Raw genomic sequence first — 15,937 nt, forward strand, 5'->3', positions numbered from 1 at the left:
AAGACAGACATACAGGAATGTGCTGTGAAAATTTGAAGAAAATCGGTTTAGCCGTTTAGTAGTCTATAACGTTCAAACATACAAACATATAAACCCACAAACAAACAAACATATAAACATACAAACAAACACACATTAATTTTTATATATGTATATAGATAATTCCCAATAACACATTTTATAAGGATCGGCTCAATTTCTGCCTTAGTCCCCATACATCCGGACCTTCCGATTTCGGCCGTTTATCTTTTAACTACATCTAATATACTACTATCTATCCAAAAGTCGGCACAATGTGGTGATGTTTGTAACACTCAAAAATATTTGTCCTTATTAAGCTATGTCCGTCTTTGTGACCGTATAAACCTTGTGTGCACGCAACAGATCGCAATTTTGAATATAATTTGTTAAAATGGGTCACATACTATTTTCTGGATCCACTGACGATGGCTGTTGAAAATGATTGAAATCGGTCTTTTATTTCTCTAGTCAGCATACAATCGAACATGAACAGACATTATTTGGAACCTATATAAGATTAACAGAAATGCTTTATTATTGAAATTAATCACATTTAATATTCGCAATTGGTGTAGGGTATCATATGTCGGCCACGCCCGACTATAATTTCTTACTTGTTTTATTTTTATATTGGGGAATTATTTCATAATGAAATAAGTCCCCAAATTTGAGGTCTTATTTCATTTTTGTTTTGGGGAGTTATGTCGTTGGGAGTTCATGACGCCTTTAAGGTGGGTATAGGACCAATATTATTATGCGTTACAAACATCAGCATAAACCCAATATACCCTCCCCACTAAAGTGGTGTAGGGTATAATAAAATAAAAAATTGAATATATGTACGTTGAAAGAAATGTTGAAAGAAAAAATTTTACGATAATTACAAATGTACCAATCGAAGTTCATGATCAATAACATATTTTTCAATATAACGCCTAAAACCGAAAGGTGAAGCCGAGAAAAATTTCAAATCCCTAGACAGGTCGTTCCACATCCTAAACATTCTAATCTGAAATGAAATATTATATATACAAGAATGAAACCGGGGATATAATAATTGTGGGTTCCTGCTGTAATCATTGAAATTAAAATTATCTACAATATATTCAAGTAAGCCATTTTCCATAGTTTTATAAAAAACAGTAAAATCCTGATATTAATATAATTTTGAAACGAATACCCAAGAAATTGTAATACATAAGGAGTGATATGGGGACGTAGTAGCGTCCATATATAGTAAATAATTATGTATATGATAGATAAAAGAGTACACAAACAAAAATATATGAATACTCTATTTTTTTAGCGTAAATGCGAAAAAAAAACAAACAAATAAATAATGCGGAAATTTTGCTAAGTTCAGAATTCCTGTTTGATTGTAAAACTTAAATTAGTTATTGAATTTAATATTCATAGAAAAATAGTGTAATTAATACATTGTGAATCTTAAGTAGTGAAAAACAATATGACGGTGTTGTGTTTAAAATTAACTTTTATTAAACATTTCAAAAGGTTTTGTTAATTGGTGAAGTTTATTAAATGAATATAAAAAAATTATCTTAAAGGATTATATAAATAAAATTAAAAAGTAAGTTGCCATATTTTACATTAAAATACTATTCTGGGAATAAGTAAACAACACTAAACGGCTCCCATATCCATAATTTTTAAACCAAGTCTAGTATGTTTAATTAAAAACTTTTTGGTTTTAAATTTTGTCTCTCCCTTAATTGGTTTAGGAGTTATAGACATTTAAAGATTTTTTAAAGTTGTACGTTTTATATACTATACCCAGTGTGCCTTGCAATCCTAAAAGCAAAATATATATAAAAAACCCACTTAATGATTTTGAAGATTCTTACTGCAATAGTTTCCCACATATACAATCTGTTACATATGAGAGATGCCACGCAAATTATTGCAAGTTCGCCAATTTTCCCGAACGTTAATTAAGATTTTAATGTAATCTATGAAAACTTTGTAAAATCTAATAGTTTACCAGATGTACGAAATTTTGTATTTAATTCATATGGGAGGTGCCAAGCCCCCAACTTTAAGTTATTCTCTAAATATTCAATGAATGTCAAAGTTCTTCATGTAAAATTTTAAGATTCTAGCTCTTATAGTTTTCAGATATACAAATTTTTCTATTTATAATGAAAGTCCGAATTTTTTTCTCCAAAATGTTCAGATAAATATTAAAGTTCTTCGTGCAAAATTTTGAAGAATCATATGGGAGATGGTAAGTACCCCATTGGAACTCCGCCCGTTATTAAATGTTCAGAAGTTCTTCATGTAAAATTTGAATATTCTAGCCCTAATAGTTTCCCAGATATACGAATTTTTCTATTAAATTCATATGGGGTTTCCAAGCCCCTCCAGATGAAAGTCCGCCCTTTTTTCTCCAAAATGTTCAGATGAATATCAAAGTTCTTCATGTAAAATTTGAAGATTCTAGGTCTAATAGTTTCCCAGATATACGAATTTTTCTATTTAATTTATATTAGTTTCCTATATAAAGGAATTTTTGTAATTAATTTGTATGGGAGGTACCGCTCCCCTTATCGGTAGTCCGCCAATTTATAACCCAAAATGTTAACCGGTTAACCGAAATGTTTGGAAATCTTTAAAATATTATAATATTTAGTTGAAAAATGTAATTTTGCGAAATATTATGAATTACTTAATAAGACGTATATAATAAATCATAAGAAAACAAACTTTTCAGATCTGAAGGATAAATTGACCTTTGAATATATAATGCATCTATATCAACAAAGTAAGAAACTATAATCGGGCGTGACCGACCATATGATACCCTACACCAATTACGAATATTATATGTGGATCATTTTCAATAATAAAAAATTTATGTTGAATTTTTCTTGGTTCCAAATTTATTGAAGAAAAACTGATTTACTGAAAGAAGCCATAAAATTTGGTGGATAGATTTACATACATACATATATGAGAAATAACAAGGACCGATTATTATAAAATTCAACATGGTCATAAACATAGTTGTGCCACTTTTTGACGATACAGCCCGATAATTACGAAAAGCGGCAGTATTATTTAGACTTATATGAAACTGAATTGTGCCGATTATTGTAGAGATACTAAAACATTTAACATAATTATTAGCTCCAAAGCCCTTTGTGGGAGGGTGTTTTAACAAATTATCTTAAAAATTGCGAGCTGTAGCGTGTACACAAGGTTTATATGGCCACAAAGACGGACATAGCTTTATCGAATCAGGATTTATGTTAATATAAAAGTCGTTTGTATCGAATTTCATTGTGATACTAGTGTTTATAAGTGAACTGTGAAAATTTAAGTCATTTTCTGAAGAAGACTTTGTATGGGGGTTAGGCTCAAATCAGGCCCGATCATTACGAAAATCGGCAGTATCAATTAGACTTATGTAAAACTGTTAAAAGTTTTGCCAATTTTTGTTGAAATACTAGAACATTTAATATAATTATGAGCTCAAAAGCCCTATTTGGGTGGTTCGGTTGTATGGGGGCTAGGTGAAATAATGGACCGTTTTCAACCATTTCCAATGGTGTTTGTCCTTGGGTTAGATGAGGCGTACGCGCCAAATTTCATCAAATTATCCTAAGAACAAGGTTTACATGGACACACAGACAGACATACAGACAGACGGCTTAATCGACTCAGGAAGTTATTCTGAACCGATTTGTATACTTTAAGGTGGGTGTAGGATCAATATGTTTGAGTGTTACACACATCAGCCCAAAAGCATAATACCCTCCCCACTATAGTGGTGCAGGGAATAAAAATGGTATGTCCAGGACTATCAAGTTTAAATAGTTAACTTTTTATTGGTTTAAATGAAATTTATTTTTAGAATTATAAAAAATCAAAAAAAAAAAAAACATACAATTTTGTACAAAAAATTAAAAGTTTTTTAAACCGGTTAACCGAGACTTAAAAGCCGGATAATCCGGTTAACCGAAAACCAATGTTTTAAAAAAACCGGTTTGCGAAGAACCGAAATATGCAATAAAAACCGGGTTTTCGGTTAACCGGTTTATAAACACTAGTTGTATTGAAGATAAATACTTTATTATGAAAAATAAATCACATTTAATATTCATAATGGGGTAGCAATAGTCGGCACGCCCGACTATAAATTCTTACTTGTTTTAATTTCATTTAATTTTTTAAATGGGCCTTTTTTTGCTCAAAAGAAAGCTTATACAATTTTCTTCAAAAGCTTAATGGGATGCGAGTGGGATATCTATAAAAAAAAATTAACTCAAAACTGATTTGGACAAGTTTTGCTAGGACCAATAGGTGAAAAGTTACACTCATTTAAAAAAACCTGTATGACCAATATGTCCAACTTTGACCTCCTCTAACTCCGGCAGTTAGTCACTAACAGAACTGGCCTATACTATCTAATAATACTACCTTTGGTGCAAATTTAATCCAAATCTATTTTTTATATTTAATATTAAAATCAGATATTTTTAAAACCACCTTTTTATACCCTTCACCCTCCTGAGAAGGGAAGGGTATAAAAAGGGAGATAAGTTTGTCATTCCGTTTGTAATTTCTATAATATAATTTTCCGACCCCATAAAGTATATATATTCTGGATCCTTATAGGTAGCGAGGTTGATTAAGCTATGTCCGTCTGTCTGTCTGTATGTTTGCTGCAATCAGTTTTTAGAGGACCCCAGATATCGGCGAGATCCGAATATTTAATAATTCTGTTAGACATGCTTTCGAGAATATCGCTATTAAAATCAAAATCGGTCCATAAATACCGGAGATATGAGCAAAAATCCGAGACAACCTCTGAAAATTTCATAAAAAATTTAGATTTTTTTATTCATGCTCAGACAGAAACTGTAAACTACAACAGCAAAACACATAATCATACGGTAAATTTTTATACCCTCCACCACCATCAGTGGTGATAGAGGGTATACATATATAACTTTGTCATTTTGTGTGTAACACCAAGAAATATTCATCTGAGACCCAACAAAGTATACATATTCTTGATCCTTATGAAATTCTGAGTCGATTTAGCTATGTCCGTCTGTCTGTGTAAAACACACTCACGTTAAAACGAAGCAATAGAAATTCACCTAAATCATTCTTTATTATACGGTACAGTTTGGTATTGAAAGTCAGTAAAATCGGTTCACGACGTAAAAAGTTATGAGTAAAAATTTCAGACTACCTCGAAAAAATAACGTTTTTTCCCACTTCTTAAGTAGTTTTCCCAGAAACTACTAAAGATATTTTGATGAATTTTATCACACAATATTTTTTTGTGCCAGGGATCAAGTATATTCAAACTCATAACAATTGATCCAATATTTCCCATAGCCCCCATACAAAGGTGTATATTCCCGGAAATTAGTTTATCGTAACTAGCTATACCCAGTTTGCTTCGCTACTCTCATAGTAATGGAATAAAATAAATATTATTATTGTAAATGTATATAAGTATATCTGCAATATCAAAAAGCCCCCTTTTATATTCATAGGTTTGATTTTATGATTCTAGTCTCAGTATTACAGACAATTAAAAAAAAAAAACAGTTGAAGAACGAAAAAGTATCAGACAGTGCCTTTTTATAGATTTTAATTAAATCAGGATGATGCATGTTTGATTTTCAACCAGAAATTCCTCGCATATAGATTTTTATACAATCAGGAAGCTGCGTGTCCAATTTTAGGTTCAATATTACAGAAAATGCGAAAAGTATTAGTAAAAGAACAAAAGAGTACCAGAAAGTAACCTTTTTAACTTTTCGTTCAATCAGGTACTGTTTATTATTCAATATTTTAGAAAACTCAAAAAGTACCAGATGAAGTACGAAAAAGTACCAAAAGACCTCTTTTATTTAATTTCATGTTTCAATATTACAGAAAATTCAAAAAGTACTAGTTAAATAACGAAAAAGTACCCAGTTTAAATATTTATTCACTCATTGCTTAGTTTTATGTTTTTATGTTCATTATAATAGAAAATTCAAATAGTACCAGTTGAAGAACGAAAAAGTACCAAAGAGTTCCGTTTTATATGTTCTCAATTACTCCGGGCCCTACATGTTTAATTTCATGTCTATAGGTTCAATATTATAGAAAATTCAAAAAGTACATTTTGAAGAACGAAAAAGTACCAAAAATTCTTCTTTTATATTTTATCATTTACCCTGGGCCCTACATGCTTAATTTTCTGTTTCTAGGTTCAATATTATAGAAAATTCAAAAAGTACCTTTTGAAGAACGAAAAAGTACCAAAAAGTCCCCTTTTATAGGTTACCACTTAATCCGGGCTGTACATGCTTAATTTCATGTTTCTGGGTTCAATATTATAAAAAATTCAAAAAGTAGCAGACGAAGAAGGATAAAGTTCCAAAAAGTCCCCTTTTATAGATTCTCATTTACTCCAGGCTCTAAGTGCTTAATTTCATGTTTCTAGGTTCAAATTTTGTAGAAAACACAAAAAGTACCAGTCAAAAAAACGAAAAAGTACCAAAAAGTGCATTTTATAGATTCTCATTTACTCCGGGCTCTATGTGCACTATTTCACGTTTCTAGGTTCAATTGAGGAACGAAAGAGTACCAAAAAGTCCCCTTTTATTGATTCTCATTTACTCCGTGCTCCACGTACTTAATTACGTGTTTCTAAGTTCAATTTAATAGAAAACTCAAAAAAGTACCAGTCGAAGTACGATAAGGTACCAATAAGTTCCCTTTTATAGATTCTCATTTACTACGGGCTCTACTCGCTTAATTTCATGTTTCTAGGTTTAATTTTTAAAAAAATTCAAAAAATACCTTTGTAGGACGAAAAAATACCGAAAAGTCCCTTTATTATTAATTTCATGTTTCGATTCCAATATCATAGAAAACTCAAAAAGTACCATTTGGAGAATGAAAAGGTACCAAAAAATATCACTTGGTACCGGTCTTCCAAATAACACCCTATTAGCATATTTAGTGTTTCGAGATCTAAAAATTTTATATAAATTGGACCATTGTGTTTAAATAAAATCAAATTTCCCGTTTTATCCCTTTTGGTACTTTTTTTCTCCCCATTAACGAAATAAAAATTCTGTTCCAAAAAATTATTAATAAACCAAAAACAATGTTTTATGAAAAAGTACCAAATATAAAATGTTCACCCCTTAAACATCCGAATATCCAAAAAGTACTAAATTCATATCTTTATTTTTTCGTCAAGTTATAAAAGAGTCAAAAATATTGTTTGAATGTTCACTGGTTTAAAAGATACATGGGGTACAAAAAAAGTATCAAAATACAGTTTTTACCCGTTTATTCCCTAAAGGACTGTTTTTGTATCTTTTATAGTTTAGGAGATAGGAGGTTACCAAATTTACCCGTTTTAGTGGACCTATTTGGTGGGAAACTAATATCCTGTCCAAATTTCAACTCTTTAGCTCATACATTGTACCAAATTTCTTTTCGGATCGGTCCATTATTAGTCGGCCCACTTCCGAAAATCACCTAAACGCACATATTTAATTGTCAAATAAAGGTATTTTTATAAAATTCGACACAAATATGTTTCGTCTATAAATGAATCATTATACGAAATTTTTTTCGGATAGGACCATAATTGGTCATAGCTCACATATAAGTTCTACTTCCGAAAATCACTTAAACGCATATGTTTCATTGATAAATAAAGCTATCGGTATAAAATTGAACTTGAATATGTTTTGTGTACATACATATAAATCATTCTACCAATTTTTCCCTGGATCGATCCACTATTGGTCACAGCTCATATATAAGAGCTTCTTCCGAAAATCAGTTAAACTCACATATTTTGTTGTCAAATAAAGCCATCTTGAGAAAATTCGACACAAAAAAGGTTTTGTGTACATGCATATTAATCACTCTACGAAATTTTTCTGGAGAGGCCCGTAATAGATCATAGCTCCTCTATATAGTCCACTTCCGAAAATCACTTAAACGCACATATTTTATTAAATATTAAATCTATTGGAGTAATATTCGACTTAATTTATTTTTTTTTGCATATAAATCGTTATACGAAATTTTTTCTTGATCGGTCCATAATTGGTCATAACTCCCATATAAGGATCATTTCCGAAAATTACTTAAACGAACATTGACAATCAAAGTCATCGGGATAAAATATATATATACATAAAATATATATAAATCGTTATACGGAATTTTACTTCTGAAAATCACTTAATACCACCTAATTCATTATTAAATGATTATATCCAGATAAAATTCGACATATGTAAGTAAGTATGTTTGTGTATAGATAAATCATTATATTAAAATGTTTGCAACTGGTCTATTAACATAAAATTTTATGAACCTCATCAAAATTAGTTCCACATATGCATAAATGTTAATATAGATATAAGATATAAGATATAGATATAAGTGAATGTGTGTTAGTGCTGTAATATTCTACTACTTTTGATTACTCAATACTTTTCATTTGGACTCAATACTACTCGATACTTTTAACGGTTTTATTTTAAATTAAAAACCAGAAATTTTTCCTTTTTTTTAAATAAAGTTATACCAGACATCACACCTCTTTTGAGACATTTTATTTTTTTTAGGTTGCGTCAATAAATATTTGTAACTTTTTAACTATTGTTGCAGTTTTTAAATTATTTTTACATTGATTTGATATTGCTAAGAGTTGCATTTCTAATAATGATATGATCTGTATTAGTTGTAGAGCTGTATTTTTTCACATCATAGCCGTTAAATTTAAATAAGTTAAATCCATATACAAGTCTGAAAGTATTGTGTAACTACTTTTTAGTATGGAGTACCCAAAAACAATAGGGCAAATACTCGATACCCACTATTCAATACTTTAACAGCGCTAATGTGTGTTTGTTTGTATGTTTGAACGTTATAGACTACTAAACGGCTGAACCAATTTTCTTGAAATTTTCACAGCGTATTTCTGTATGTCTGGAATAGGTAATAGGCTACTTTTTATTTTGAAATTTCAAGTGGGCGAGGAGCCACGCACATATTAAGCAATAATCAAATCCGTATATTTGAGATAATATAACAGTTAGAGTCCTCAAATTTTGTCGGAGCCACTTTAGTGTCAATATGATTATTTAGGACAAAAAGTTGGCGGACTAGTATTAGGTGGCGTGCACATCCCATATAAATTAAATACAAAAATTCGTTTATCTTGGAAACTATTACAGTTAGAATTTTGTACGAATAACTTTAAGATTCATTTAAACATTTTGGGTAATAAATTGGCGGACTACCCATGAGGGGAGCGGCACCTCCCATATTAAATTAATACAAGAATTCGTTTATCCGGGAAACTAATAGAACCAAATTCTTCAAATTTCATTGTTTCTCTATACAAAAGTATGTTTAAAAATATTATTTTTATTCATTAGCTTTTATGCATCCACACTTAAGTTTTAGCTGGATTTAGACACCACTTATTAAATCCGAAGAAATAAAGGTTTAAAGGTCAAATATCAATAGATATACAAAAAAGATTCCCAAATGATTTTATTTATTAAAATATCCACATCTTCTAATTAAAAAAATCTTTCATTATTAAATTTGAAAAGATTGGAATAAATTTTGTTTTTTTTTCTTTTATTATTTTTTTCTTTTTCCTCATTTTTATAATATGGGGGAATTTCCCTTTTCCTTAAAATAGGTGAGATAAGAATGATTTTTTAGATTGATTTAAGTGTTACATAAGGAAGCATAGCCGATTTAAAATTCGAATTTTTGTGAAAATGTAATATGAATATATTATTTACCCTATTTTAGAATTGTAGGAAACTACATCCTATTCTGATTTAAAATTGTTATTTTCTGAGGATATACAGCAGATTACAGGTTTTGAAATAAAAATAGTTTTCCGGTGGAAAATATATGAAAGTGATGGGAGTATTATATACGGATATACAACAATATAATTTTGATAAAAAATTTTCATATGGTATTTTTAAAATAGTTATTTTTTGGGGATATGCAGCCAATTACAGGTTTTGAAATAAGAATAGTTTTCCGGTGGAAAATGTAAGTGATGGGAGTATTATGTACGGATCTATAACCGATTTTTCGCATTAGATAAAAATCGATTTTGGATAATAAATTAAATTGATTTTGATAATTTAATTCGATTTTTATCTAAAGAGTAAAATCGGTTATAGATCCGTACATAATACTCCCATCACTTACATTTTACTTTAAAGGCATTTTATGAAGGATAAGATGTGACAAATTTCGTTAGTTATCAGTTTATATGGACTCCGAATGTTATTCTCTGCTTCATTATAGTGATGTAGGTTTAAACAAAAAATAACAACAAATTTGTAAAATTTATCATCATATTTGCAAAGATGAAACCTTGTATTTTTTGGCTACAATTTTTTTAAATAAATATCAAACAATTTTAAATAATTATGTAAATATCAAATTTATTATAAAACAAGTAAGAAATTATAGTCGGGCGAGGCCGACCATATAATACCCTACACCTTTGACAAAAATATAATGTGATTTAGTTGCCATAATAAAGCATTTATGTTGAATTGTACCTTGCCTTAGATATACATACTTAAGCCGTTTATTGTTGAATAAAATTGTGGACATTTAAGTGAAATTTTGATGGGGGCTTTTCATAGGGGCTAGGGTCATATGAGAACCTATTATTATGGAATTCCTGGGGGTCATCAAGTCTTGTATACAACTTGGTTATTGCAGCTTTTTGTCGAGATATGAGTATATTAAACATAATTATGAACTTAAAAGCCCTATTCGGCGGGTTCAGTTGTATGGGGGCTAGGTGAAATAATGGACCGATATAAACCATTTTCAACAGGCTTTGTCCCTGGGATAATAGAAGATCATGTACCAAATTTCATTGAATTATCTTCAAAATTGCGACCTGTAGTTTGATTACAAGGTTTACATGGACGGACGGACGGACGGACGGACAGACGGACATAGCTAAATCGACTCAGAAAATGATTCTGAGCCGATTGGTGTACTTTAAGGTGGGTATAGGACCAATATTATTGTGCGTTACAAACATCAGCACAAACCCAATATACCTCCCCACTAAAGTGGTGTAGGGTACAAATATAAAGAAAACAAAACACAGTTTGTGTTAAAAAATTCAAAATATGCAATAAAAATGAAAAAAATATGCAATTTAAAGAAAAATATGCAATTTATGCATTTATAACAAAATATGAATAAATATGCAACAACAAATCGATGGCATTTTATAGCAAATTCTTTGATTCGAAAAGAAAAATAGTTAGAAGTTATTTTGAGTTACTGACTACAAACATGAATTTGCATAGAAATCCTTGCCCTGGTAATAATATTTGGACAATTTCAAAAAATAGATTTGAATGAATGTTAGTACCATCGGATAGTAGGCCAGACACATATTTCCAGCTCTATCGATCAAGAACTGCCGGATTTAGAGTTGGTCAAAGTTGAACATTTTGGTCATACAGGGTTTTATTCAAATGAGTGTAACTTTTCACCTATTAGTTCTAACAAAAATTGTTCAAAGGAGTTCAAATTGCTATTTCTTCATTGTTTCCAAAAAAATTTTTGTATAGTAACTATTACACAATAAAAGCTGCTGCTCATGCCACTGCAACCTGGAATGTAATTTGACGTGCCTCCGATTTAAAGATATAACTTGACAAGGAGTAATGATTTTCGGGTACATTCATCATTTTTAATAAACGCTTTGCGTGTAATTCACAAATCACGACTTTAACACCATATAACTAATTCGGGGGGTGATGGCACAAAAATTTATAATAACTCATATGATTCTTTCTGAAGATCTAAACAAATTGTAGCAGAAACTTTTATAAAATACATATTGAGGTACGCGGCTACAGTACTTCGAAGAATGTCGAATTTGTCACAAGCAAGTTTTTGAGAAATTTTAAATTTGACTTCTCGTAGCTTTTAAATTTAAAATAGTGAAAGTGTTTTAAATTCAAATATGTACACATTATTTCATTTGATTCCCCAGGAAAGGTTGTACTTGTGGATATAAATCAGTTTCATTAAATTTAACCATTTTTTTGGATTTAACCATATGTGTTTTCAAATGTAAAGCGGGTATATACAGAAAACCAAATTTGCTTAAACATTTTTTTTATAATTATGTAAATAGTTTTATTAAGGTTATCGAAAAAGCGTTAGATCAACTTCTTAACAAAGAAATATATAGATATACATAATTCTGCGTACTTTTGGTTTTTTAAATGTTATGCAAAATTTTACAATTAAGTTCTCGACTTTTAGAAGGAGATTTGCTAAATAAAACAAGGAATCACATCACAGAAAATTAATGAATATTTCTACTCTTAATCAAAGAAAATTTTTATAAAAGGACGTTTTCCAAAATTCATTTTTTATCGGTAAAGGTTAATAAAGTGCAACTCACTATTTATAGAAATCATCTCATCAGATAAAAATTTTATGATTAGACCATGGGAATTCTGAACAAAAATGTGTGACTGTATTTCCAAAATGGCTTGACACATTTCTATATGCTTTGGTAAAAATAAATATTATGGTCGGAAAGTTAAATTAACAGAAATTATAAAGTCTCAAATAATAATTTCTCTAGCGATATCGTAAATTTATATACGTTTAAAATTATTAGGTAGATATTAAGTTGTACCAGACTAATGGTCTATATTCTAAAAATATTCTGTTTACTACTGTTTTTAAGATGTTCTATTCTATACAAAAGTAAAACAAGTAAGAGTGCTATATTCGGCTTTGCCGAATCTTATATACCCATCACCATAGTATATTTAATAAATATCAATTTCATAAAATTTAAATGTATTTCACTTTTCCGATTATATCATTATTATAGCAATAGCAAAACAAAATGAACAACAACAATGCTAAACGAAATAACCACACAAAAAACAAAATACACAAGGCAGTAAAACCAACAGCATCCAAACATAAGAAACGAAGTACATAAAAAAACAAAATACACAATGCAATGAAACCAACAGACATCCAAACATACGAAACTGAATACACCAAGAAACAAAAACAATATACACAAGGCAATGAAACACACAGCCATCCACACATACAAAACGAAATATTAAAAAACAAACAAAAACAAAATACACAACGCAATGAAACCAGCTGACATCCAAACATACGAAACTGAATGCACCAAGAAACAAAAACAATATACAGAAGGCAATGAAACACACAGCCATCCAAACATACAAAACGAAATACTCAAAAAAAAAAAAAAACAAAAACAAAATACACAACGCAACGAAACCAACAAATATTCGAAACTGAATACACCAAAAAACAAAAACAAAATACACAAGGCAATGAAACGCACAGCCATCCAAACATATGAAACGAAATACTCAATATGTATATCAAAGCATGGAAAAATTTCGCACACCTAGTACAAAAGTGACACAACTCAAAATTTTATTTCTGCGTTTTTATATTCTTTAAGCCCTAAGTTTAAGCCTTAAACTATACACAAGATACTAGTTTAACTCTACAAAAATAATAATGTATTTTGTTGTTATTAACTGTTCAAGAAAAAAAACGTTATGTCTTTCTTTATCTTTCAGAATTTGTAAAAAATTTGTTTCCTTTTCTTAAAAAAAAATTTTTGAGTTGTGTCACTTTTGTACTGGGTGTGCGATTTGTATTTTTAATGAAATTTTCAGAGGTTGTCTCGGATTTTTGCTCATATCTCCGGTATTTATGGACCGATTTTGCTGATTTTAAATAGCGATCTTCTCGAAAGCATGCCTAACAGAATTATTGAAGATTCGGATCTCGCCGATATCTGGGGTCCTCTAAAAACTGATTTCAACAAACACACAGACGAACAGACAGACGGACAGACAGACAGACAGACGGACACAGCTTAATCAACTCCGCTACCTATAAGGATCCAGAATATATATACTTTATGGGGTCGGAAAATTATATTATAGAAATTACAAACGGAATGACAAACTTATACAAACTTATACTTATACCCTTCACGAAGGTGAAGGGTATAATAATGTTGGAAAATTTATATTTTACTTTCTTTATTCTTTACTCAAATGTGTTTTAAATTAACTCGGATTTTAGTGATAATATAAATTTACCATTTAATTTTTTTTTTATTTTAACATAATGGGGGGAAATTGGAAAAAGTGAACATACCTATAAAGGGATACTATGCACTAATGGGTTGTAATAAAGTTGGACATACATAAATAATACCTTCTATTGTATGAAAATTAAACTTTACTACCAATTTCTGCTAAGTGGCTCTGCTAAATGTTATGCGGTTTGGTCAATTATAGGGCCTAGACCCAATATTAGGCTTTATTCTGAAATTTAATTTAAGGTTCAAAATATATTGAACATATCGCTAGTTTTAAAACAACTCTTCTTGGAAAAATTAAGATTTTATTAATCATGAATTTCAAATTAAATAATATATTAAATAGGTGAACTTAATCGTCTTTAAGGCTGTATTAACAAAGCGAAATAATATACATATTTTTGTACACCATTTGCTATAAGAGGTACTAGAAGTAATGTAATAACTCACATATTTTCTATGAATATTTATATAAATATTTTTGATATTATAGTTCTGTGTAGATTATTTAAACATTAATATTAGCATGTATTTTGCAAATACATTTCGGAACATTAAAATTGCCACGACACCTAATATTGTTTGATTTAGCTTAAGTTTGGAGCGATTATTATTGTGAAACTTTCGCAATAAAGTTTCACAATAATAATCGCTTCCGAAATTTTTAAAATGAAAAATCTTCAGAAATTTTCAAAATTTTGATCTACCTAGGTATGTTAGTACTAATTGTAAAAGTCAGACATTCCTTATCGCATTACACGCCGCATCGACATGCAAATGTATATAAAATGAACGCAGCACCCAAGATTTGTATATGTTAGTATCATTAATGGATTTATAGGGTATCAAAATTAAACAACTCTGTTTCAACTTTGGTCTGCAGGTTGTTTTTCTTGTATTTAATTTTTCTTGCGTTTTTTTGTTGGTTTTGTTGTTTTATAATAGGAAGCAATGCTGCATACGAAGAGTGCGAGTCATAAACATGTTTATCTTGTTTTTGGTCTATAATGTAATACTTTATGCTTAAAACTCTCAAGCCGTGTTGTGTTGACTGGTTTAAAGTTTTGGCTTTTGCTCTGCCACCAACATTTCTTTGCTTTTGTGGTCGATCGTTGGTGGTTTGAATAAACAACCTGTTGCCCTGTTTGAATCAGTTCTTGCTTTAACTTTCAAACGAAACGTATGCTCTACAAGAAAACCAACCAATAAAAAACACAGCTTATATTTCGTACTAAACTACAGTCTAAATAAAAAAAAAACATAATTAAAAACCATAATACGGCAACGTTTTAATCTAATAATAAAGTTTAAAAGTTAAAAATAATGAATTCTATGCCATAATAAAAAGTTACAAATCGTTATACTAGTTGCACTATATTAATTTAATCGAATCTTTAGGTTGGTTTAATAAAAAAAAATCTTTATTAAAATATAAACAACAACAACAATATACATACATATTTGTAATAAATACAATAAGAAAATACGTTATTATTTAAGAAAATATTTAGCACATATAAAACTACGATATGTACATACATATGTATGAATGTATATCAGATTAAAAAAGCAATATTAAAAATTTGTGTTGCGCAAAGTTTGAAAAAATGTTTGTTTACCTTTTTTAAATTTCAAGTAGTGCGGGTCGGATTAGTGTTACATTTAATATAAAACTGCTATGCTAAAAAATTTACTCAAAACATTTTTTATTATCAT

At 29.6% G+C, this 15,937-nt stretch overlaps 1 protein-coding gene across 1 annotated transcript in view; it reads left to right on the plus strand.

Moving 5' to 3' along the window:
- The first annotated feature begins 15,141 nt into the window (after positions 1-15,141).
- Positions 15,142-15,937, plus strand: part of LOC119601900 (mucin-5AC) — a 47,960-nt gene continuing 47,164 nt past the window's right edge. Inside the window, exon 1 of the mRNA XM_037953135.1 lies at positions 15,142-15,619. The gene's annotated coding sequence lies outside the window, so the exon portion shown is untranslated. The remainder of the gene's footprint in view (positions 15,620-15,937) is intronic.

The sequence above is a fragment of the Lucilia sericata genome, unplaced genomic scaffold (assembly GCF_015586225.1).
Source record: "Lucilia sericata isolate MDLA Ls3-8-SP2 unplaced genomic scaffold, ASM1558622v1 Contig000198F_arrow, whole genome shotgun sequence".
Classification (NCBI taxonomy): Eukaryota; Metazoa; Arthropoda; class Insecta; order Diptera; family Calliphoridae; genus Lucilia; species Lucilia sericata.